The sequence below is a fragment of the Bombina bombina genome, chromosome 6 (genome assembly GCF_027579735.1).
Source record: "Bombina bombina isolate aBomBom1 chromosome 6, aBomBom1.pri, whole genome shotgun sequence".
Lineage (NCBI taxonomy): Eukaryota > Metazoa > Chordata > Amphibia > Anura > Bombinatoridae > Bombina > Bombina bombina.
In genome coordinates, this window is record NC_069504.1 from 1,021,994,165 (window position 1) to 1,022,019,464 (window position 25,300).

A 25,300-nucleotide genomic window follows, 5' to 3' on the forward strand; every position below is an offset into this window, starting at 1 on the left:
GCGTATTGGAAGCTACAGACGATCAAGCGCATTCTGTCATTGAAGTCGGAGAGTCAAGCAACTAAGATTTTCATTGGATGCGAAAGTCATCTGACAAAAACCATTGCAAAGAGAATGCAGGGGGAGGGGCTTGCTGATGGGGAATCACTATGCAAAAAGGTTTGAAAGCTAACATTTCATGAGATTTTACATATACAGTATCAGGTAAAAATGTGTTAAATATGTAAGTTACTGGGGCACATAGATGAAGTTGCAATGAAGTAAAGACACAGGGGCCAATTTATCAATGTCTGTCTGACATGATACGCTTTAGCGTACCATGTCCAACAGACATCACTGAATGCCGACAGCATACGCTGTAGTCATTTAAAATTGCACAAGCAGTTCACCAGAACTGCTTGTGCAATGCCGACCCCTGCAGATTTGCCGAGAGCAGGGGGTGTCAATCAGCCCGATCGTACAGAATCGGGCGGATTGCAGACCGCAGCCTCAGAGGCAGCGGACCAGTTATGGAGCTTGATAATTCGGCCCCACAGTGTTTACCATCACTTTAAATTAACTTCTATTTTTAAATGTACTTTGTTTTCATTCATTGATGAAAATAATATGTACATATCCTACACTAGAGGGAGCTAGCTGGTGATTGGTGCCTGCACATATTTGTCTCTTGTGATTGGCTGACTGTCGCCCTGATTTTCAAAACCTCTCTGTTCAGATGAGATATTCTAAAATGATCCTCTAGCACTGCGAGTTCCCTAGAGACATTTCCAAAAGGCAGATTTAGCTTTACTTATTCCAAGGGGCGTTCCCTGCATTTCTGTATGTGAAGGAGACGCAAACCCAGTGCCATAAAGCATTGTATGACATGAGAGTTCTGCAGCATTTACACATTGTGCTTACTATTTTATATCACTTTACACTTCAGATTAAATTGTATCACATTTAAACTTTGCACCTTCTATTTTATATTTTATTTTATGTACAGCAATGTATTTAGGATTGTGATTTTACAAATTCTGATTTCTGACTATGAATATCAGGGTCTAGATGTGGTCAGATAGCTCTAAGTAGTGTATTGCTGCTCCTTCAGCAAAGGATATCCATAGTGTATTATTTATAGATTAAACTCAAATTTGTATTTACCATAAAACATTTCATTATTTTCATTTTAATTTTGCCTGTTTTGTTTCTGTAATATTTCCATTGCCCACATGCTGCAGAGTAATTAGCTGATATGTGCAGGTTGTTTATATATTTCCCTGATTGCCCACAGTAAAGGAGGTAAGATAAACAACATTCAACCGGCTTTTCAAGGGATGTGTCGTGGGACTGCAAAATAATGCATATTTTTCTAACAAAATTACAACTTTTAGATGTTTTTTGAAAAAATGTATTTCCTTTGCAGATTTTTTTCAATGTCTTTTAAAAATGTGATGCATTTATATAAAATTACTTTAATGTACCCTAATTTTTTTCTCCACTTTAATTTGTTTCCTATGATCCATTTTACCTGCTGGAGTGTATTAAATTGTTTACAAATAGCTCTTTTTACTTTATTTCAGCATTTGAAATAGCTGTTTTTTCTACCTATACTGAAAAGGGAGTGCAGAATTATTAGGCAAATGAGTATTTTGACCACATCATCCTCTTTATGCATGTTGTCTTACTCCAAGCTGTATAGGCTCGAAAGCCTACTACCAATTAAGCATATTAGGTGATGTGCATCTCTGTAATGAGAAGGGGTGTGGTCTAATGACATCAACACCCTATATCAGGTGTGCATAATTATTAGGCAACTTCAATTCCTTTGGCAAAATGGGTCAAAAGAAGGACTTGACAGGCTCAGAAAAGTCAAAAATAGTGAGATATCTTGCAGAGGGATGCAGCACTCTTAAAATTGCAAAGCTTCTGAAGCGTGATCATCGAACAATCAAGCGTTTCATTCAAAATAGTCAACAGGGTCGCAAGAAGCGTGTGGAAAAACCAAGGCGCAAAATAACTGCCCATGAACTGAGAAAAGTCAAGCGTGCAGCTACCAAGATGCCACTTGCCACCAGTTTGGCCATATTTCAGAGCTGCAACATCACTGGAGTGCCCAAAAGCACAAGGTGTGCAATACTCAGAGACATGGCCAAGGTAAGAAAGGCTGAAAGACGACCACCACTGAACAAGACACACAAGCTGAAATGTCAAGACTGGGCCAAGAAATATCTCAAGACTGATTTTTCTAAGGTTTTATGGACTGATGAAATGAGAGTGAGTCTTGATGGGCCAGATGGATGGGCCCGTGGCTGGATTGGTAAAGCGCAGAGAGCTCCAGTCCGACTCAGACGCCAGCAAGGTGGAGGTGGAGTACTGGTTTGGGCTGGTATCATCAAAGATGAGCTTGTGGGGCCTTTTCGGGTTGAGGATGGAGTCAAGCTCAACTCCCAGTCCTACTGCCAGTTTCTGGAAGACACCTTCTTCAAGCAGTAGTACAGGAAGAAGTCTGCATCCTTCAAGAAAAACATGATTTTCATGCAGGACAATGCTCCATCACACGCGTCCAAGTACTCCACAGTGTGGCTGGCAAGAAAGGGTATAAAAGAAGAAAATCTAATGACATGGCCTCCTTGTTCACCTGATCTGAACCCCATTGAGAAACTGTGGTCAAATGTGAGATTTACAAGGAGGGGAAACAGTACACCTCTCTGAACAGTGTCTGGGAGGCTGTGGTTGCTGCTGCACGCAATGTTGATGGTGAACAGATCAAAACACTGACAGAATCCATGGATGGCAGGCTTTTGAGTGTCCTTGCAAAGAAAGGTGGCTATATTGGTCACTGATTTGTTTTTGTTTTGTTTTTGAATGTCAGAAATGTATATTTGTGAATGTTGAGATGTTATATTGGTTTCACTGGTAAAAATAAATAATTGAAATGGGTATATATTTGTTTTTTGTTAAGTTGCCTAATAATTATGCACAGTAATAGTCACCTGCACACACAGATATCCCCCTAAAATAGCTATAACTAAAAACAAACTAAAAACTACTTCCAAAACTATTCAGCTTTGATATTAATGAGTTTTTTTGGGTTCATTGAGAACATGGTTGCTGTTCAATAATAAAATTAATCCTCAAAAATACAACTTGCCTAATAATTCTGCACTCCCTGTATATATATATATATATATATATATATATATATATATATATATATATATATATATATATATATATATATATATATATATATATATATATCAAGAAAATGTATGAGTAAGAGAGAAACAAATACATATTATGTTTAAAAAAAGACAGGGGGCTCCATGTACTAAGCAGTCAGCGAGCTACCCGCAACAAATCTCGCGTCAAAATTCGCAAACTGATATGTACAAAGCCATCAATTATGTTAAAACTCGCATCTTTAAAATTGCGAGCGTACTTATCCACCAAACCTCGCTACCTCTCCATTTTTCACTGTAATTAGACACATTTGACCACTATTTGTCCGCTCGCTACAATTTCCGCTCCCACCTCGTTATTTTTGCCTCGCCACCTTTTAGGTGGCGGGCAAGGTACAAAACAATAGGAAAGTCAATCTAGACGCCAGTCTAGACATATATAAAAGGCAGTAATATCAGCATTGTACTTACAGCATAACTGGCGTCTAATTTGTCTCTCATTTCCATGTACATAAATTGCGCCCAATTTGTCGACTGTAATTAAAGAGTAATCTATATTTTAAATTTGTATTGTATAGTTGTCAATATTTATAATTATTTTTATATTAATATTTATATATTATCAGATCCAGATGAAGCCATATCCAAATTGTAAATAAATATTACAAAAATAACGCTCTGTTATCACTCTTCAAAAAATTTTGAACAATAATAAAGTTGTTTAGATAAGTTGAACTTTTATAGGAGCAAAATTCTATTCCCGTGACTACTATGATGTTCGTGACACCTTGCATGTCACGTGTTAATAATTGGCCAGACTATTCAACTGAAAGTTAAGTACATCAGCTTAGTCGTGGCGAGCGAGGCGTCAAATTTATCAACAATCCGCAACTGCTCGCGGAGGGCTAGACTTGTCTATTTATTGGGGGAATATTAGTACATAGCGACAGCGGACACCATTTCGCCCGCGGCGAGTAACGGCGAGTTTATCCGCGTCTACAATGACGGATGAATTGACGGCTTAGTACATGGAGCCCAGGGAATTCAGCACTCTTTTGTCACAAAAAATACACAACTCTTAGATAAATATAGTGTCAATTTATTGGTACAGCAATTCGATTAAAAAACACACTGCATCCCCTCTGAGGATGGTCTTCAATCAACTACAAGAGAATAATAATCTAGGTGCTTAAGCCAATCATGCAAGATTGTAGAAAAATACATCTATAATGAACAGTATAGAAAAAACCTGACCGGTCAGGAAAACCAAGATACCCTCATATGCATGCCTTAGCAGCAAAATAATAAATCATATAAAGATGCTAGATTAACAGGGATACATCTTATATGATAGTTTTAAACACACATAAATAAATGCAGTGTGGGTAACTATCCATGCGGCAAGTGTGTTACCTGCAAATACATGGTGAAAACAAAAGAATTTGCGGTTAATAATGGGAAGATCTATAAACTCAAACATTTTACTAATTGCAACTCTGAAGGGGTTGTATAATTGCTTTCTTGCTCGTGTCCCCGTTATTATGTGGGAAAAAACAAAAGAATGATCAAAGATCGCATAACTGAACATCGCGATGACATAAAAAACAAAAATCAAAAAGCAATGTGGCGAAACATTTTGAAAAATTTCATACCAGCAATCCTGACTCCCTCCGGTACATTGGCATTGACAGAGGTATTGACAATGGCAGAGGAGATGATAATGATAAGATACTCCTCAGAAAAGAATGTAGATGGATATCTACACTAGGTACACAGTTCCCAAATTGGCTTAATGACAAGCTAGATATGGCTTGCTTCCTTTAATAATAGCCAACTTTCATCTGACAAATTATTCTACTAATACTTAAATATCATCTTTTTGATAATAAGCATATCTAGATACTTTGGTGCGCTGGCCAATCTACATCATAACTTAATGATTGATGAATTGTATAGAAAGTTTGACAAGTTTTACATAGGTTTTTGTGCATTCGTTGCATAAAATTGTTACACTGTTATACATTATTTCAATGTTGATTTTTCTACAACTTTTTAAGGAAGAAACACACATCTTTTACCTGTCAGTAGGGGCGGAGTTACCTACTAAGTATAAAAGAGACTGTCTCTAACTCAATTCATACGCCCTGATGAAGCCCCACCTTTACCAATAGACGAGGGGGTGAAACGCGCATCGGCATCAGCTGACTGGATCACGTGACCCTGTGTACCTCCCACACTACCGCTTGAATTTGGAGCAGTTTGTTTTTATGTAGCTGAATTTGGTAAAAGCATCAAGCCTGGAGAATATCGTTATGGATATTGGTGATGATGGATTCCTGTTTCAGCAGCGGCCACTCTAAAAGGAAAGTGCAGTATCTATGTGAAACCTGCACCTACTAATATGCAGCATTATAATACACACGTATACAGCTCTCAGTCTGCAGCCACTAGATGCCTGTCGAGGTATCGTCTTTAAAGTTGGAGATTCACACATTGCTCTACGAAAATAAGGAGAATATTACGTGCTTCACTTAGTGCTTCTATTTGCAAGCTTTACACAAGAAATTTGTTACAGATGTCCATTGGACTTTTTCTATCTATAACGTTTCTTACTGTATGCTTTATAGCTGGTTATATGAATGTGTTTCTTCATACCTTGGGCTGCAATTCATCTTTGCTATATATTCTTGCTGTTTTGCATAGAGTTTTTAGTCCTACAACTTAGATACCAATAGATTACCTGCCCAGACAATACCCCGTATGCACTTTCTCACAGGGGTCTGTGAGCAGCACTGTGTAGTAGTATGGATCATTATATTACTCTATCCAAATATATATGCTGACTTTGATGCTTTCTCAAAACATATATAGCATGGTTACTGCTGTAATTTTGTTGACACTGCATTTATTTACGTGTGTTTAAAACTACCATATAAGATGTATCCCTGTTAATCTAGCATCTTTATATGGTTTATTATTTTGCTGCTAAGACATGCATATGAGGGTATCTTGGTTTTCCTGACCAGTCAGGTTTTTTTCTATACTGTTCATTGTAGATGTATTTTTCTACAATCTTGCATGATTGGCTTAAGCACCTAGATTATTATTCTCTTGTAGTTGATTAAAGACCATCCTCAGAGGGGATGCAGGTGTGTTTTTGAATCAAATTGCTGTACCAATTAATTGACACTATATCTATTTATCTAAGAGCTGTGTATTTTTTGTGACAAAAGAGTGCTCAATTCCCTGTCTTTTTTTAAACAAAATATTTATTTGTTTCTCTCTTACTCACACATTTTCTTGCTATATTATTTATAAGGGTCTGCACCATTAGCCTTACTGTGCAATCTTTAGGGGGTAGTTCAGATTTTTTACTATCCCCTCTTTCCGCAGCCTTTTGCTAGCAATCGCTTCCCACTCTGTTTTTTGCTTGATTATATATATATATATATATATATATATATATATATATATATATATATATATATATATATATATATATATATATATATATATATATATATATATATATAATAGAACACTTGGTAAGTAAAAAGCGCACACATAGACTATCAGCAATATAATTTCAAAGGTACCTGTATATCGCTCACTGTCCGGTAACACGCTGGGGAGCAATTGGATCAGAGTGTATGGAGATCTGCAGCTGTGGAGACTGAGCCGGTCTGTAATCAGCGTCTGAGTAAATAAAGTATATTCCACTGGGTTGTCCCCACTTGTAGCGCAAAAAACCTCTCCAAAGAAAAGTAAAACTTCCTTTATTGTGATATCAAAAGTAAAAACATGACAGCCTACACACGACTGTAATAAAGCACAATATGTAAAAACACAGTGTCAGTGATCTGAACCACATGCAGACATGTTTCGTGCAGTTGCGCACTTGATCACTGCTTGAAAGCAATCCTGATCACACCTGCTTTATAGCACTTTTCTTAAAGAGACATTTGTGAATAGTAGACACTGTGTGAATTATCTCTCAGTTTACTGCCTATCCTTTGTTGAAGAACATTTTTCAAAAAGTTATTTCATGCATTAGCAGAAATTTTTTTTTCTCTTCTACATGTGTACTAATAATGTTAGTTAATATGTGTTAACTTTTATACATTAACTTTTATACATTAAAAATTACATTATATCTTTGCCTCATTTATCCCAAGTATATCTTGTATCACTAGATAAAATTGTAATCTTTGAACTATTTTAAGTGTAATTTATATATGACACAATGTACCATACAGAAATTGTTAAGTTTGTTTCTAGAGCAAAGTTTAGACTTTAGAATATGTATAAAGATAATTAATTGATTAAGACTTATATGATCACCATACATTATTTCTCCCTTTTTACATTCTATTTATCTTATCAAAAAGAAAAAGAAAAACTGTTGAATATATATTAATTCACAAAAAGATCAAGGTCTCTACGCATATTGAGACCTAATGGATTACATGTTTTTAATGTGAAAATCCAAAAGACTTCACGTTTGTTAAGTTTGTCTTCTCTGTCTCCTCCTCGTTTCCATAGAGGAACATGATCTATACCTTGAATTTTTAATAAAGACACATCTGAATTGTGTTGGCTTTTAAAGTGCCTTGACACTGGTGTGTCGGTATCATCATCCTCTATTGATCTGAGGTGCTGAAGGAACCTATCTTTAATGCTTCGCTTGGTTTTACCTACATAGTTAATTTTACAGAGATCACACGTAAGTAAATATACTACATGTGTAGTTGAACAATTTATGTAATACTTAATTTTATAGTCTTGCTGGGTAGCAGATGAAGAAAAAGTATCGCCCTCAATGACATGGTTACAGGTTTTACATATATTTCTCCTGCATCTAAAGAATCCCTTTCTTTCTTTAAGCCAACATTTGTTATCTTTTATTGGAAGATTAGATGGAGAGAGGTAGTTTGAAAGTGTTTTGCCTCTTTTGGGTATAATATCTACACCCTCTTCCATTATGGTTTTTAGTACTGGATCTGAATATAATACAGGGACAGTATCTTTAATGATTTTGCTGATGTTTTTAAAATCAGTACTATAGGTAGTTATAAACCTGGGTTTCTCAGTGTCCCTTTTTACATCTTTCCTTTTGTATTTTAGTAAATCCTCCCTAGTTTTTTGTTGAACACTTTCTTTTGCTTTAATTAAAGTGCCTTCATTATATCCTCATATAGTGCTCTAATGAGGAAGATTACAACAAACAGTGTAAAATTATTGAAGAAAGACTAAAACAGAGAGGATATAATGAAGGCACTTTAATTAAAGCAAAAGAAAGTGTTCAACAAAAAACTAGGGAGGATTTACTAAAATACAAAAGGAAAGATGTAAAAAGGGACACTGAGAAACCCAGGTTTATAACTACCTATAGTACTGATTTTAAAAACATCAGCAAAATCATTAAAGATACTGTCCCTGTATTATATTCAGATCCAGTACTAAAAACCATAATGGAAGAGGGTGTAGATATTATACCCAAAAGAGGCAAAACACTTTCAAACTACCTCTCTCCATCTAATCTTCCAATAAAAGATAACAAATGCTGGCTTAAAGAAAGAAAGGGATTCTTTAGATGCAGGAGAAATATATGTAAAACCTGTAACCATGTCATTGAGGGCGATACTTTTTCTTCATCTGCTACCCAGCAAGACTATAAAATTAAGTATTACATAAATTGTTCAACTACACATGTAGTATATTTACTTACGTGTGATCTCTGTAAAATTAACTATGTAGGTAAAACCAAGCGAAGCATTAAAGATAGGTTCCTTCAGCACCTCAGATCAATAGAGGATGATGATACCGACACACCAGTGTCAAGGCACTTTAAAAGCCAACACAATTCAGATGTGTCTTTATTAAAAATTCAAGGTATAGATCATGTTCCTCTATGGAAACGAGGAGGAGACAGAGAAGACAAACTTAACAAACGTGAAGTCTTTTGGATTTTCACATTAAAAACATGTAATCCATTAGGTCTCAATATGCGTAGAGACCTTGATCTTTTTGTGAATTAATATATATTCAACAGTTTTTCTTTTTCTTTTTGATAAGATAAATAGAATGTAAAAAGGGAGAAATAATGTATGGTGATCATATAAGTCTTAATCAATTAATTATCTTTATACATATTCTAAAGTCTAAACTTTGCTCTAGAAACAAACTTAACAATTTCTGTATGGTACATTGTGTCATATATAAATTACACTTAAAATAGTTCAAAGATTACAATTTTATCTAGTGATACAAGATATACTTGGGATAAATGAGGCAAAGATATAATGTAATTTTTAATGTATAAAAGTTAATGTATAAAAGTTAACACATATTAACTAACATTATTAGTACACATGTAGAAGAGAAATTTTTTTTTCTGCTAATGCATGAAATAACTTTTTGAAAAATGTTCTTCAACAAAGGATAGGCAGTAAACTGAGAGATAATTCACACAGTGTCTACTATTCACAAATGTCTCTTTAAGAAAAGTGCTATAAAGCAGGTGTGATCAGGATTGCTTTCAAGCAGTGATCAAGTGCGCAACTGCACGAAACATGTCTGCATGTGGTTCAGATCACTGACACTGTGTTTTTACATATTGTGCTTTATTACAGTCGTGTGTAGGCTGTCATGTTTTTACTTTTGATATCACAATAAAGGAAGTTTTACTTTTCTTTGGAGAGGTTTTTTGCGCTACAAGTGGGGACAACCCAGTGGAATATATATATATATATATATATATATATATATATATATATATATATATATATATATATATATATATATATATATCCTATAATATAAAAGGCCAAGTGTGTTTGTCCGAAGCTGTCATGCGCAGTAGGACAAACACACCTGGCCTTTGATTGACAGCTTGCACCATACCTGGCCTTAGGCAGCAGAGCGTGGATCCTCAGCTGTGCAGGGTTTGCGCGAGGATCGGGTCTGGCTGGGTCTGGCTGTCGCGAGGCATCTCTCTGCATCAGCTGTGTGCAGCAGCGCGTGAGACAGCTGGCACCAGACCTGGAGGCGCGTGAGTGTCAGTTTGAAGCACCTCTCCTCTGGATCAGCTTTGCGGTTTGCGCGAGGATCGGGTCCGGCTGTCGCGAGGCATCTCTCTGCATCAGCTGTGTGCAGCAGCGTGAGACAGCTGGCACCAGACCTGGAGGCGCGCGCGAGTGTCAGTTTGAAGCACCTCTCCTCTGGATCAGCTTTGCGGTTTGCGCGAGGATCGGGTCCGGCTGTCGCGAGGCATCTCTCTGCATCAGCTGTGTGCAGCAGCGTGAGACAGCTGGCACCAGACCTGGAGGCGCGCGCGAGTGTCAGTTTGAAGTACCTCTCCTCTGGATCAGCTGTGCAGGGTTTGCTGTCGCGAGGCATCTCTGCATCAGCTGTGCAGGGGTTTGCGCGAGGGAGGCTTTAAAAAGTAAATAAAAGAGCGCAACACAGCCTCACACACAAGAACTGCCTGTAGTGAAAGTGGAAGGTTTAGTAATTAAGAGGGGGGAAAAAAAGCAAAACTTCTGTCTGTAAGAGGCTCATTAAAGAGCCTAAGACTGTGCTATGTGGAGAGAGAGAGAGAGAAGGGAGAGAAAGAGGGGAGAGAGAGAGGGGAGAGAGAGAGAGAGGATAGAGAGAGAGACAGAGGAGGGAGAGAGAGGAGAGAGAGAGGGGGGGAGAGAGAGAGAGAGAGAGAGAGAGAGAGAGAGAGACAGAGGGGGGAGAGAGGGGAGAGAGAGAGAGGGGAGAGAGAGAGAGAGAAGGGAGAGAGAGAGAAGGGAGAGAGAGAGAGGGAAGGGAGAGAGAGAGAGAGGGGAGAGAGAGAGAGGGGGGGGGGGGGGGGCGGGGGAGAGAGAGAGGGGGGGGGGGAGGGCGGGAGAGAGAGAGGGGGGGGAGGGAGAGAGGGAGAGAGAGAGAGAGAGAGAGAGAGAGAGGGGGGGGGGGGAGAGAGACAGAGGGGGGAGAGAGAGAGAGAGTGGGGGAGAGAGAGAGGGGGAGAGAGAGAGAGGGGGGAGAGAGAGAGGGGGAGAGAGAGAGAGGGGGGAGAGAGAGAGACAGGGGGAGAGAGGAGAGAGAGAGGAGAGCGAGAAAGAGGGGAGAGAGAGAGGGGAGAGAGAAAGAGGGGAGATGTGGATGGAGAGAAAGAGGGGGAGAGAGAAAGAGAGAGGGGGGAGATAGAGAGAGATGGGGGAGAGAGAGAGACAGGGGGGGAGAGAGAGAGGAGAGAGAGATGGGGAGAGAGAGATGAGGGAGAGAGAGATGGGGGGGGGAGAGAGGAGAGAGAGATGAGGGAGAGAGAGAGGGGGAGAGAGAGAGAGAGACAGAGGGGGGAGAGAGAGGGGAGATAGAAAGAGGAGAGAGAGAGAGATAGAGGGGAGAGAGAGAGAAAGAGAGGGGAGAGAGAGAGATGGGAGAGAGATGGGAGATAGAGATAGAGGGGAGAGAGAGAGAGAGAGAGAGGGGAGAGAGAGAGGAGGGGAGAGAGAGAGGAGGGGGAGAGAGAGAGGAGGGGGAGAGAGAGAGAGGGGGGAGAGAGAGAGAGGGGGGAGAGAGAGAGAGAGAGAGAGAGAGAGAGAGAGAGAGAGGGGAGAGAGAGAGAGGTGAGTGAGAGAGAGGAGAGAGAGAGAGGAGAGAGAGAGAGGGGAGAGAGAGAGGGGGGAGAGAGAGAGAGGGGAGAGAGAGAGGGGAGTGAGAGAGGGGGGAGAGAGAGAGAGGAGAGAGGGGAGATGGAGGGAGAGAGGGGAGATGGAGAGAGAGAGGGGAGATGGAGAGAGAGAGAGAGAGAGAGAGGGGAGGAGAGAAAGAGAGAGAATAGATGGAGAGAGAGGGGAGAGAGAGAGAAAGAGAGAGGGGAGATCGAGAGGGAGAGAGAGAGTGCAAAAGAGGGGGGAGAGAGAGAGTGCAAAAGAGAGGGGGGAAAGAGAGAGCGCAAAAGAGAGGGGGGAGAGAGCGCAAAAGAGAGGGGGGAGAGAGAGAAAGCAAAAGTGAGTGGGAGGGAATGAACGTAAGGGGTGGGACCACTGTACTACAAAAAATGGCCCGTGTGAACGGGCTTTAGGACTAGTATATATATAAAAGATAATATAAAGAAGCATGTGTGTACAGAAAGTGATAAACTAAGAATATCTGCAAGCTCAACTCATTTTGATGGGTTGTGTTTCTTTATAATTCCATTTTTTATTAAGGTGTTTAGCAAATAGGTACAGACAATCAATATACTAAGGTTTTCGGACTCATACATCAAACTGTGTATGTATCTCAAAATACAGTGTTCTGGGTATATAAAACCACTATTAATGTCACAATGGGTTGTGGTTTTAAAGAACAAAAACAGCAAGCAACACAAAGGAGCAATTTCTCATACATTTTATACTTTGCAGCTGGTATGACAAGTCATTGGAAACACATTAAGATAAAGACAATTTTACAGTGCACTGTCCCTTTAAAATTAGTATTTTAAAGGGACATAAAGGTTGTATTTAAAATGCACTCATTTAATTTTCAGCTACAACCATTTTGCAATATTCTTGTGTTTTCAAAGAAATACATCCGTGGAATCACTGTAATGGGCATCTTTTAACTGCATTTGACCTTGTGATGATAGGGTTGTAGACTGCTTGCACATTTGCCCCTGTAAATGCTGTGTCTGTAAAAAACACACAGAGGGAGGCAAATGCATATACAGATTATCTGTGGGTCTATCAGCAAAGGGTTGTGTGCATGTTAAAAGGATCCTTCTAGTACTGTTAATATTTAACAAACACATTTTAGTAATTGAAAATATGTTTAAAAAAATATGCCAAAAATGTGAGCCCTAAATAGTTCTTCAAAATTTATATTTTATGGTAAAACTAAATATTGTTTTGAAATTAAGCAGACATTTTTAAAAAACTAAATAAAATAAAATTAACCCTTTAACTCCTGAGCCATTTCAAACGCTAGATGCTACTCAAATGTAATCTCTACTGTAATCCTTACTGTATTCCATTTTTCAATGAGAAACACATACATATTAAATATTTTTTCAGAAGACCCAACAGATTCAAATTATACCATTATTGTATGTATATATCATTATGTTTAAGAAAAGTGCAACAAAAAGTGTGAAAAATGCATTTTTAATTAATATTTTAATAAACAAGGTTATATACAATAGTGTGTGTGTTTTTTCTTAAACTCTATAGTAAAAAGAAGGTGTTATCCTCATATAAATATGGGCTTTATGGTATAATTATGTGACTTTGATCTGCACATAGGAGCTCTCATGAGCCTTTATGTAAAAAAATAGGACATTTTTTAATCCCATGGACATTCATTCACACCAGGTGATCACTATTGCCACAGTTATCACCTGGCTATTAAAAATTATACAAGGGCTTTATTTCAAAGAGGGATGTCTGTGCTTTAAAACGTTTGGGGTTTTCTGGGGCTCAGTGACAAAACAGCATCCCCAGATTACCTGACAATGCCAGAGCACTAGACCACTAGGGATTCAGTATAAGTGCAGGACAGGAGGAACAACCCCCATAAGTGCCCACCTCAGAATAAGGACACGTGGTTGTTATACCATCTAAATATATTGTAGTATGAGGACCATGTGTCATCAGTCACACTTAAGTGGTTAATACACACAGTAGAAATTGTAATAAAACTACACTGCACATACATGAAATTCAAACTTATAATACAAAATTCAAAGTGAATTTTATTCTTTAGGAATAAATCAGTTTTGCCACTTCTGTCAAAATACTCAAAACACTTATTATTCCAATAGAAAAACACATGCATAGCAAAACAGAGGCAACTATTAGACACTATAAGCTAAAAGTAGGGTAATCTGATTTGTACTGGTTGCAGGATTTCATTTTAAAACTGCGGCACTTGCTAACTTCGTTCTCCCCAAAGGTTTCCCTTTTCCACTGAGCTCTATAACTTTCTACGGGAGGCACTTTGCAACATGCAGGAACAGCTCCTTTTTTTTTTAGAGAATTCCCTGAGCGTGTCAGTGAGGTTCATCACGTCTGCTCTTGTAAATGTTAGATAATTGGACCCTGCATATGAAACATCACTAATGACCAAGAACATTTTCATGGAGCTCTAAACAATGAAATTTATAGCCAAATATTTGCTGTACTTTTATCGGAATAGAATGTCATATCATTGATTTTTAAATGAATTTAGAGGAAATAACTTGAAATTGTATACATAGAAACTAAAAGAAAATTACAATGAGTTATAGTCCATATCCATATTGTTTTTATTTATATAAGAATCACTCCATGAAAAAGCTCTTGGTCACAAAATAGCCTGTTTTATAAAGAGTTAAAAGTATTGCAAATTGAATCACTAATTAAGTACAGCCACTTCCAGCTCTCAGAGGCTCAACACTGCCCAAGGATTAAAGCTATCCAAAATTAGGTCAGTCAGAAGTACTGAAATGCTAAATAATCTGGGTAAATTTGCATAAAAATGCATCCCTATAGACTCCAATTTTAGAAATCCTCAGAGGCACAATGCCATTATTAGATAAAATGAATAATGTATTAATCATAAAAATAATACATGGTTCTTTAATGAAATCTGCAGGCCCTTCTCTCCTACATACCTACATAGATACTTCACCACAAGGAACATAAAGTGATGATGCTTTGTAAATGGCCTATGCATGTGATATTTCTCACTGCCCTCATATATCTGCACTCTTGGCAAGGGTCGGAGATATAAGCCATGAGCGGTATGCTTGGCACGTGGAATGCTTCACTGTTGGGGGCCGGTAAGAGTAAAACTTTTGGTGCTGCTTTTTTTATTGACATACATTAGCATACCACGTGTTACATTTCTGACTTCCTGTCAGGCATTGCAGAAATTGGCCCAGAACCAGAGCTATCCTCCTCTTTACTCCCTCAATACCAGCCCTGTGCACAGTACACCACCCACAAGAGAGATAAATGCTGGTAAGGGATTGTAGAGCTAGAAATCTCATGCGGGTATGGGGTTAATACAAGGGCTTCAGAGCCAGAGGTCTGAAATAAGAGGCTTGAATAATAGCATGTGGTGGACAGGGGGGTTGCAGGGCCAAGGGTTTGATATGATTAAAAATTGGTTCTTTATTAATTAGCAAACCAGATTGAAAAATGATCCTGGCAAACTGGTTTTCAAGCAAGGTTGCTGTCCCCTAAAATATCATAAAAAACCTACAGTGGAACTCCCTGTACTACAATCTGCTTATCTATCACAGCTATAATTTAAACTCTCTGTGACATCACCATGTCAGTGAATGATGATGTCATAGGGAACAAGGAAGTCCCACTTACAGAAGTTGTAACTGGCATAAGGATTTGAAATCCTACATCTTAGCACCAAGACCCATTACTTTATTTCGCTCATTTCAAAGACTATAATCTGTATTTTCAAATCTATCTATCTATCTATCTATCTATCTATCTATCTATCTATCTATCTATCTATCTATCTATCTATCTATCTATCTATCTATTGGGTACTTGTAAAGCGCAAACTAATCACCCGTGAGGGTCTCAAGGTGCTATGGGAGGGGGGGAGAGGGGGGCTAAGGGAAGACGATTCAGTCGAAGAGCCAGGTCTTGAGGTCCTTCCTGAAGTTTGTAAGGGAGGTGGATTGTCTGAGGTGCAACGGGAGGGAGTTCCATGATCTTGCTGTCATTTAGGAGAAGGATTTTCCTCCAGCTGTTTTTTTCTTGATGTGGGGGATGACTGCGAGTGCTTGGTCGGCAGAGCGGAGTTGTCTGGAGGGGGTATAGAAATGGACACAGTGGTTGATGTATTCAGGACCGATATTGTGGAGGGCCTTGAATGCATGGGTTAGGAGCTTGAAGGTGATTCTCTTGTTGATGGTGAGCCAGTGTAGGTTCCTTAGGTGTTCGGTGATGTGGTTTTGGCGAGGGATGTCGAGGATGAGTCTGGCCGAGGTGTTCTGGATGCGTTGGAGTCGTTTCTGGAGTTTGATAGTGGACCCGGCGTAGAGTGCATTGCCGTAGTACTGACGAGGGCGTGGGTGACAGATTTTCTAGTTTCTGTGGGGAGCCTCTTGAAGATTTTTCGCAGTAGGTGGAGTATGTGAAAACAAGTCAAAGAGACAGCGTTGACTTGGCGGTCCATGGAAAGTGATGAGTCGAGGATGACGCCTAGATTTTGTGCGTGGTATGTTGGAGTTGGAGGGTGTCCGAGGGTTGTGGGCCACCAGGAGTCATCCCATGCAGATTTGGTGGGTCTGGGGAGGAGGATTTCGGTCTTGTCAGTGTTGAGTTTGAGACGGTTGTTGTTCATCCAGGTGGCGATTGCTGTAAGTCCTTCGTGGATGTTTTTCTTGGCGGTGGCGGGGTCTTGGGTGAGTGAGATGATTAACTGGGTGTCGTCAGTGTAGGAGATGATGTTGAGGTTGTGTTGTCGGACGATGGCGGCGAGGGGGGCCATATAGATGTTGAAGAGGGTGGGGCTAAGAGAAGAGCCTTGGGGTATGCCACAGCTGATTGCTGTGGGATTGGAGGAGAAGGGTGGGAGTCTGACTTTCTGGGTTCTGCCACTGAGGAAGGAGGTGATCCATTCCAGGGCCTTATTGCGGATGCCGGCATCGTGTAGGCACATGAGGAGGGTGCTGTGGTCTACAGTGTCAAATGCGGCTGAGAGGTCTAGAAGGATGAGGGTGGCAGTCTCTCCTTGGTCGAGCAGGGCACGGATGTCGTCTGTGGCAGCGAGGAGGGCGGTCTCGGTGCTGTGATTGCTCCTGAAACCAGATTGGGAGGGGTCCAGGATGTGGTTGGTCTTGATGACTGTGAACAACTCCTTGCTGTTGTGGGTTTTGGTGTGGATTCTGTCTAGGATAGCGTTTTTTTGTGTGGTTTTTATGAGGTGGTGGTGGGTGGTGACGGCTTATTTGTAGGCGGATTTGTCCGAGGGGGACTTGCTGGATCTCCATGTTCTCTCTAATCATCTGCAGTGGCGTTTAGAGTCCTGGAGGGTGGGGGTGAATGAGCTGGCCTTGTTGGTGGGCTGGTGACTGGACGGTTTCTTGAGGGGGGCAAGGGTATTTGCGCAGTCTGTGATCCAGTGATGTAGGTGGCGGGCAGAGGAGTTGGCGTCAGTGGAGGTCACTGGGGGGACTTGATCAGGGTGGAGTGCAGTTGTTCTTGGGTGATGTTGTTCCAGTTTCTGCGGGGCGGGTGGTGATGCTGGAGGTGTATGGTGGGTTTGTTGAAGGAGAAGTGTATACAGTGATGGTCAGTCCAGTGGAGTTTGTTTATGTGGTTGACTGAGATGTGGTTGCCTGCGGAGAAGATCGGGTCGAGGGTGTGCCCGGCTATGTGGGTTGAGGCGTTTACAAGTTGCTTCAGTCCAATGGTTCCAAGGTTTTCCAGGAGGTTGGTGGTGTTGTGGTCATTGGGGTTGTCTAGATGGAAGTTGAGGTCGCCGAGTAGGATGTAGTCCTTTGAGGCGAGGGCAAGGGGTGCAAGGTGGTTGGTGATGGAGTCACAGAAGGTGGGACGTGGTCCTGGAGGTCTGTAGATGAGGGTGCCACGGAGGGTGGTGCTGTGGTTAACCTTGATTTTGAAGTGTAGATGTTCATAGTCTGGTGAGTGATCATCGGAGGTGGTTGTGACTTGGATGGAGTGTTTGTGGATGATGGCGATGCCTCCTCCAGGTCGGTTGCTGCGGTCTTTGTGGGAAATTTTATAGCCATCGGGGATGGCGATGGCGATGTCCGGTGCTGATGTGGGGTTGAGCCAGGGTTCGGTGAGGAAGGCGACGTCTGGGGAGGTGGAGTAGAGCAGGTTCCAGATTTCGATGGTGTGCTTGTGGATGGAGCGGGTGTTGATGAGGATGCAGTTGAGGTTCTCACGGCTTTTTGAGTGAGGGATGTTTAGTAGGTTTGTGGTGAAAGAGCAGTTGAGGCAGGTGAATGGTCCTCTGGTGTCCGTCGGGGATGCGAGGTGGCATGCTGATGATTTACTGATGTTGAGAAAGCGAAGGGTGCTGGTGTTATAGCGGCGGCGGGTGCAGAGGTCATGGTTCGTGGTGTTGGGTGCAGTCCAGGTGCGGACGGGCGCTGACGGGCTTACCTTTGGCGCACCTTCGGCGCGCCATCGGTGCTCCCACTGAACAGTTGCAGAGCAACTGCAAGTATATAGAGGTGGGAGGGGGGAAGGGTTGGAGCAGTAAGTCAGAACAATGCAGCAGGGAGTCACAGAAGGGACTGAGCAGAAGAGCAGAGAATGCAAGTATATAGAAGTGGGAAGGGTTGGAGCAGGAAGTCAGAACAATACAGCAGGGAGTACCAGAAGGGACTGAGCAGAAGAGCAGAGAATGCAAGTATATAGAGGTGGGGGGGGGAGGGTTGGAGCAGGAAGTCAGAACAATGCAGCAGGGTGTCCCAGAAGGGACTGAGCAGAAGAGCAGAGAATGCAAGTATATAGAGGTGGGAGGGGGGAAGGGTTGGAGCAGTAAGTCAGAACAATGCAGCAGGGAGTCCCAGAAGGGACTGAGCAGAAGAGCAGAGAATGCAAGTATATAGAGGTGGGAGGGGGGAAGGGTTTGAGAAGGAAGTCAGAACAATGCAGAAGGGAGTCCCAGAAGGGACTGAGCAGAAGAGCAGAGAATGCAAGTATATAGAGGTGGGAGGGGGGAAGGGTTTGAGAAGGAAGTCAGAACAATGCAGCAGGGAGTCCCAGAAGGGACTGAGCAGAAGAGCAGAGAATGCAAGTATATAGAGGTGGGAGGGGAGAAGGGTTGGAGCAGGAAGTCAGAACAATCCATCTCATGCACCAGTAAGATGCAGAGGATACACCCCACATTAAATATTTATTTCAAGATCCTTTATTTAAAAACAATAACTCTACAGTAGGGTCCCTACTCTTTCAAATTAGTGGCCCTGTGTCTATCCATCTACCAGCTGATTGTCAGAAAAATGAAATATACCTTGCAGCACTAGTTCTAGCATTTTTTAAGAGGCCTTTGTTGCCCCCTCATCATGTAAATTTAGGTATGTTTTAAGATCCCTTATTTGAAAGAGTGAGGTTCCACCATTCAAATATAGGGTTTCATGTTTTTATTGTCCTATTAATAATGATCAACTAACAACAACGGCTAGCCTCATATGTGTGTGTGTGTGTGTGTGTGTGTGTATATATATATATATATATATATATATATATATATACAGCAATTAAAAAATATATATAGGGTTAGGGTTATTTGCAGTGAGGTGTTGTAGTTAGGGTTAGTGGAGAATAGAGGTATACTGAAATAACACCAGTACCTATAGAGTAAATATGTACTACTGACAAGGAGAATTCTGAAAGTCTCAGTGTCAGCCTATCATTTCTTTACTTGTAACAGACATGGTGTTGGTAAGGAGGAGTGTATGTTGCCCTAACCAGCGCTAAATATTTAGCAGATAAGGTAAGTGTAAATTAGGGTGAAATAGGGTTGAAACAAATAAATGGCCATCTTAAAGTGAATGTAAAGTTTGATGCTAAAGTGCCCGTTTTTTAAAAATTAGATTAAAAACAGGGGCACTTTAATTCATCAAAATTTACATTTCACTCGTGTTGTGAAAAAATACTTACCTTTTAAACTTGACAGCAGCTTCAGCTTCCTCTGGCCATCACAGAGTTAATTCTACTTGTTTTGGCATCTCCAAAAAGTCAGCAGGCTATGGCTGCCAGTGCCCAAACAGCAAACGTTTATGTGCAGCTTTTAAATCTATATAGAAGTGTTTTTCTGCATACAAAGGGTTAGGGTTTAAAGGGACATGAAACCCCAACATTTTCTTTCATGATTCAGAAAAAGCATACCATTTTTTTATTTTTATTTATATTCTTTTATTGGTAATCCAGTTCAGGGTACAGAAAAAAAAAAGGAATAGGGATTAACTCACTGTTTACAAAATAGGGGAGATAATACAAGTCAAAACACATAGAAAAATACAAATCATAAAACAATGTTTAAGGCTATATTGCGTACTAAAAGATACTTCATAGTCAGCCCTCCCTATGAATAGTTACTCAAATGCGTAGAGACTATATAAAGACCCAAATACCAATATTACCTGCTCTGAAAAATAAGGTCCTTAGAGCCTAAAATAAAGACTACGATTTATCTTAACTTACCCCTGACTGGGAACCAAGATTTTTATTTTTTCCCCAGGACAAACATGTGTGTTCAGAAGGTTCCACACATGTACATAAAAAACAAAGACTCCCCACAAACAAAACTAGACAAACAAGCAACAACAACAACAACAACAACAACAAAAAGAAGAAAAAAAAAAGGGAAAAAGAAACACAGAGGCTGCATCGGTTTCTTGGGGGGCAGATAGGGCGTGCTCATAATTTACCATATCCCTAGTATAATAAGTTCACTATCTTTAAAAGGATAGATTATATATTCAATCTCGCTAGGAGTGAGTGCTTTAATAAATTGTGACCACTTGGAGAAAAAACTCTTTATGTCTTTATCGTTTTGTAAATTAGTATCAAGTTGTTCAATGATACATTGATTTTTTAAGCAATTTTTAACTTCAAGTTAAGCTTGGGATGGCTTTTGATTTCCATTTCTTTAAGACCAAATATCTAACTGCTAAGATGGCCATACTTATGATTTTACTAGTGCAGTGTGTTTTATCGAGGTTGTCAGCAAAGAAAACTATCCTCCTGGGAGAAAATGTGAAGGAAGGAGCTCTGACTATGTTGTTAAGCCAAAATTGCACTTTCAGCCAGAAATTATGAATTTTTGGGCAGTCCCATATCATATGCATTAGACCAGCAGCTGGAAATGAGCATTTTGGGCATTTGTTAAACCCAGTATTCTTACATTTAAAACCTTTTTCTGGGGTAAAGTAAGTCATGTGGAGAAGCCTTACATGTGACTCCCTCCAAGTAGCTGAGAGTGTAACTCGGAAGGTCTCCTGAATTGAGAAAGTAAAAAAGGCTGGGTCTAAAGAGTCCTGTCCAAGCATTGATGACCATTTAGAATGAAGTTTCTCTAAGATGTCAGAGCCCTTAGAAGCAGTCAGAGTTTGATAAATGAAAGAGATTGATGTGATCCCACTTTTGAATAATATCAACCAGTTCCCTATCTTTCCAAACGACCAATCCCACCCATGATCAGCGATCTGCTTGAGAGCAAAGTGTCTCATTTGCAGGTAGGCAAAGAAATTTTTATTGGGAATGTGAAATTCCTGCTTAAGGGAATCAAAAGACCTAATACATCTCCTCTCAAAATCTAAAAATTGTTCAAGTTTAACCAAGCCTAGTGATGCCCAATTAGAAAATAAAGCAGACTGTACCCCTGCTGGGAACTGGGGATTATTCATTATTGGGACATGACTTGAAACCTCAGGATTCACATGGAGACCAAGGCAGATCTTCCTCCACAGAGAGATTGGGTTAAGTATGGAGCTCATCTTCTTTATTTTGGTGGGTAATATTTTACTGTTGCAGTGAATCAATGCTGTCAGTGAGTGTGGATAAACCATATTACTCTCTAGTTCCCCATTTGTGATATAGTTGCTATTGGTAAGCCAATCTGCCACTATTCGTGCCAGAAATACTTGATTATAAGAACGAAGATCGGGGAGGGAGAGTCCTCCCTGATCTCTAGGCAAAGATAGTTTGGTTAACGAGATTCTCGATTTTCTCTTCTGCCAGATAAACGCTCGTAAGGTTGAATTAAATGAGATAACATCCTTTGTTCTAAGAAGCAAGGGAGTGTTCTGAAGAACATAAAGAATTTTGGGGAGAAGAGACATTTTGTACAGAGCTATGCGCCCCAACAACGAGAGTGGGAGATTCTGCCAATTTTTCAGCGTTTCCTTAACATTGGCTAAAACCGGGAGAATATTCATGGAGTACCAGTTAACTGGGTTCAATGATATCCAAATACCTAGGTATTTGAGAGAGTTTTGAACAATCTTAAAGGGGATAGACGTTGATGAATCTTGAGTTTGTTTAATCCAGAGGAGCTCGGATTTTGCGGAGTTGACACTATAGCCTGAGAATGATCCAAATTGTTGGATTATAGAGAGCAGTTTTGGAATATTTCTAGAGGTATTTGAAATATATATTAATACATTGTCAGCGTATAATGCAGTTTGCAAGACTTTTTTGTTAATCTTGATTCCCTCTATATGCTGCCGAATTTGATTTGTAAGAGGTTCGATGGCTAAATCGAATAAAAGCGGGGAGAGAGGGCAGCCCTGCCTTGTACCTTTCTCTAGCTTTATAGCCTGTGTGCAGGAGCCATTAACTATAATCCTCGTGTATGCATTCTTGTATAAATTATTAAAGAAGCTCAGAAAATGGCCCGTAAGCCCAAGTTGTTGTAAAGTGAATGCTATATGGTCATGATGTACTGAATCAAATGCCTTACCCGCGTCTATTGATATAATCGCCAGATCCGGAGTATCCATTCTGCTCGCCTCTTGCTGCCCCCCCCGATGTAAAATGAGCTATTGCAAGAAACACTTCTCTTATTTTAGCTGAAGAATTACGATTCATCAAAAAGCCAGCTTGGTCCTTGTGTATAATTGTGGATAAATGAAGTTGAAGCCTTTGCGCCAATGTTGCTGATAGAAGTTTATAATCTGTGTTGAGGAGTGCAATGGGTCTGTAAGATTCTTTTTCAGCTGGGTCTTTGCCCTGTTTAAGAATTAGGGAAGTGTATGAAGCCACAAAGTCGGGAGAGGGGATGTTACCCTTTATGTAAAGATCATTGAAGAGTAGCGTTAGGTGTGGTGTTATTTCAGACGTTAGAATCTTATAAAATTCATTTGGGAGGGCATCCGGTCCCGGGGTTTTATTAAGAGCAAGCTTTTTAATTGCAACAGATACTTCAGTGTCTGTTATCGGGGCGCATAGCTTATCTAATATTTCAGGGGTTACTTTTGGATATTCAATTTTCCCCCAAAACTCTTCCCGTTCTTTAAGATCCGAGGCCTTATGTGCGTAGATGCTTTTATAATAATCTGCAAAGACACCAAGAAGTTCCTCGGATGTCTTGTAGGTTTTACCTTCAAAATATATTGAGTGTATTGAAGGTGAGGCCCTGTCTCGACTAACCAGGTTCGCAAGTAGCTTCCCAGTTTTGCTCCCAAAGCAATACAGCTTCGCCTGTAATCTAAGATCTTTTTGAGATGATTGATAGAGGAGAAATGAATCCCTTTCTGCTAAAGCAGTTGTATACTTAACCCAATTCTCAGATGATTTTAACAAGATAAATCGATTATAAGCATTTGTAACTGCTTTTAATAGTTCCCTTTCTCTTAACTTGAATTTTTTTGTCCTTACTATACTGTACGCTAAAATATCGCCTCGCAGAACTGCCTTAGCTGTCTCCCAGAAGACAGCAGGTTTAGTGATATGCTCGCGATTAAATGTCGCAAATTCACGAAATTTAGCTATGAGCCACTTTTTGAACTTAATATCAGTGGCTAAATAGCAGGGGAACCAAAAGCCAATATTCCTTGGAGAAATGGGGTTTAGCTGAAAATAAAGAGAGATCGGGGCGTGGTCCGAGATAGTAATTGGGAAGATTTCGGAAATGACGTTTGACTTAGAGAGCCTGTCGTCAAGCAAGAAGAGATCTATCCGAGATAATGACTTATGGGCCCTTGAATGACAAGTGAAGTCTCTGGCCTCTGGGTTTTGAAGTCTCCAAATATCGGAGACCTTGAGATTGTGTGACATTTTAGCGAATAATTTTGTTTCCAAGTTATCTCTCTTAGTTTTTGTACTATGAGGGCTCTGCCTTAATCTGTCTAGCGGATGCTTCGGGGCCATATTGAAATCGCCTCCGAGAATTAGATAGCCTTCTGCGGATAACATGAGCTTGTTTTGAAGATTGTCCCAGAAGGAGAGGTTGAAGACATTTGGGGCGTAAACATTACAGAGAGTATAAAGGATTTTATTTATTTTAATTTTTGCAATTATATATCTCCCTTCTTGGTCTGTATCTACATGTAAAATCTCAAATGGGAGTTTTTTCCCCAGGAGGATTGCAACCCCACTCTTTCTATTTAAAGAAAGAGAAAATAGAACTTTTTCAACCCAAGAGGCCCTCAACTTAAGCACCTCTTCAGATTTTAGTTGGGTTTCTTGGAGGAAGGCTAACTCAGCATTATTTTTCCTCAAGTGAGATAGAATTGCCTTTCGTTTGATAGGTGAAGTAAGGCCCCCAATATTCCAAGAAATTAGTTTAATTTTGTTATCAGTAGCCATTTATAGGGAGGAAAAAAAAAAAAACACAACCCAAAAAGAGACTGGAGACAAAAAATATTCAAAACTGCTGGGGGAGGTTTATTCCCGCTCCCCTCCCAACTCCTGCTTCCACTTATCCTATACATATCTATAGTGGATAGAATGTCTAATTTGTCAGCCTTAACTAATCTCATTCTTGAACGTGTCCTGCGGGAAACATTTCCTCATAGAGTTTCGCTGCATCTTGGACTGAGTCATAAAAGTATGTGGATCCCTCCCTTTGTATTTTTAATTTTGCTGGATAAAGTATGGTAGCCCGTACGCCTTGGCTTATAAACCTCGAGCATACTGGGGCAATCTCCCTTCTTTTTGCGGCAACTTCTGCCGAAAAGTCTTGGAACATTAAAATTTTTGCATCGCCTAAAAATATAGGTTGATGCTTGCGGTAAGCCTGGAGCATTGCCACTTTATGCTGAAAGTTCAGAACCTTAGCAATTATGGGTCTTGGTCTTGGGTTGGTTTTATTTGGGGTGAGTATCCCTATCCTGTGGGCCCTCTCAATATCTATCTTAGGGTAAAACTCAGGGAGCTGCAATAATCTGGGTAATGTTTCTGTGAGCAGTTTATCCAAGTTCTCGAATTGTTTCTCTTCTGGGACACCTATAATTCTCAAGTTAATCCTTCTAGATCTATTTTCAAGATCTTCCAGTTTATTCTGGGCTTTTAATAATATTGTGTTTATGGCCTCAAGATTATTTTTGTGAGTTAAATTTGTGTCCTCGAGATCTGAGATTCTCTGCTCAACTTCAACGAGTCTATGTGAGAAGTGTTTTACCTCATTTGTTAGGAGTAGAATGTCTTGCTTAATTTCTGTTTTTAGAACATCAA

At 40.2% G+C, this 25,300-nt stretch overlaps 1 protein-coding gene across 1 annotated transcript in view; it reads right to left on the reverse strand.

The window, feature by feature from the left end:
• PRMT8 (protein arginine methyltransferase 8) overlaps nt 1-25,300 on the reverse strand; it is a 403,578-nt gene that overhangs the window by 233,805 nt on the left and 144,473 nt on the right. The window lies entirely within an intron of this gene.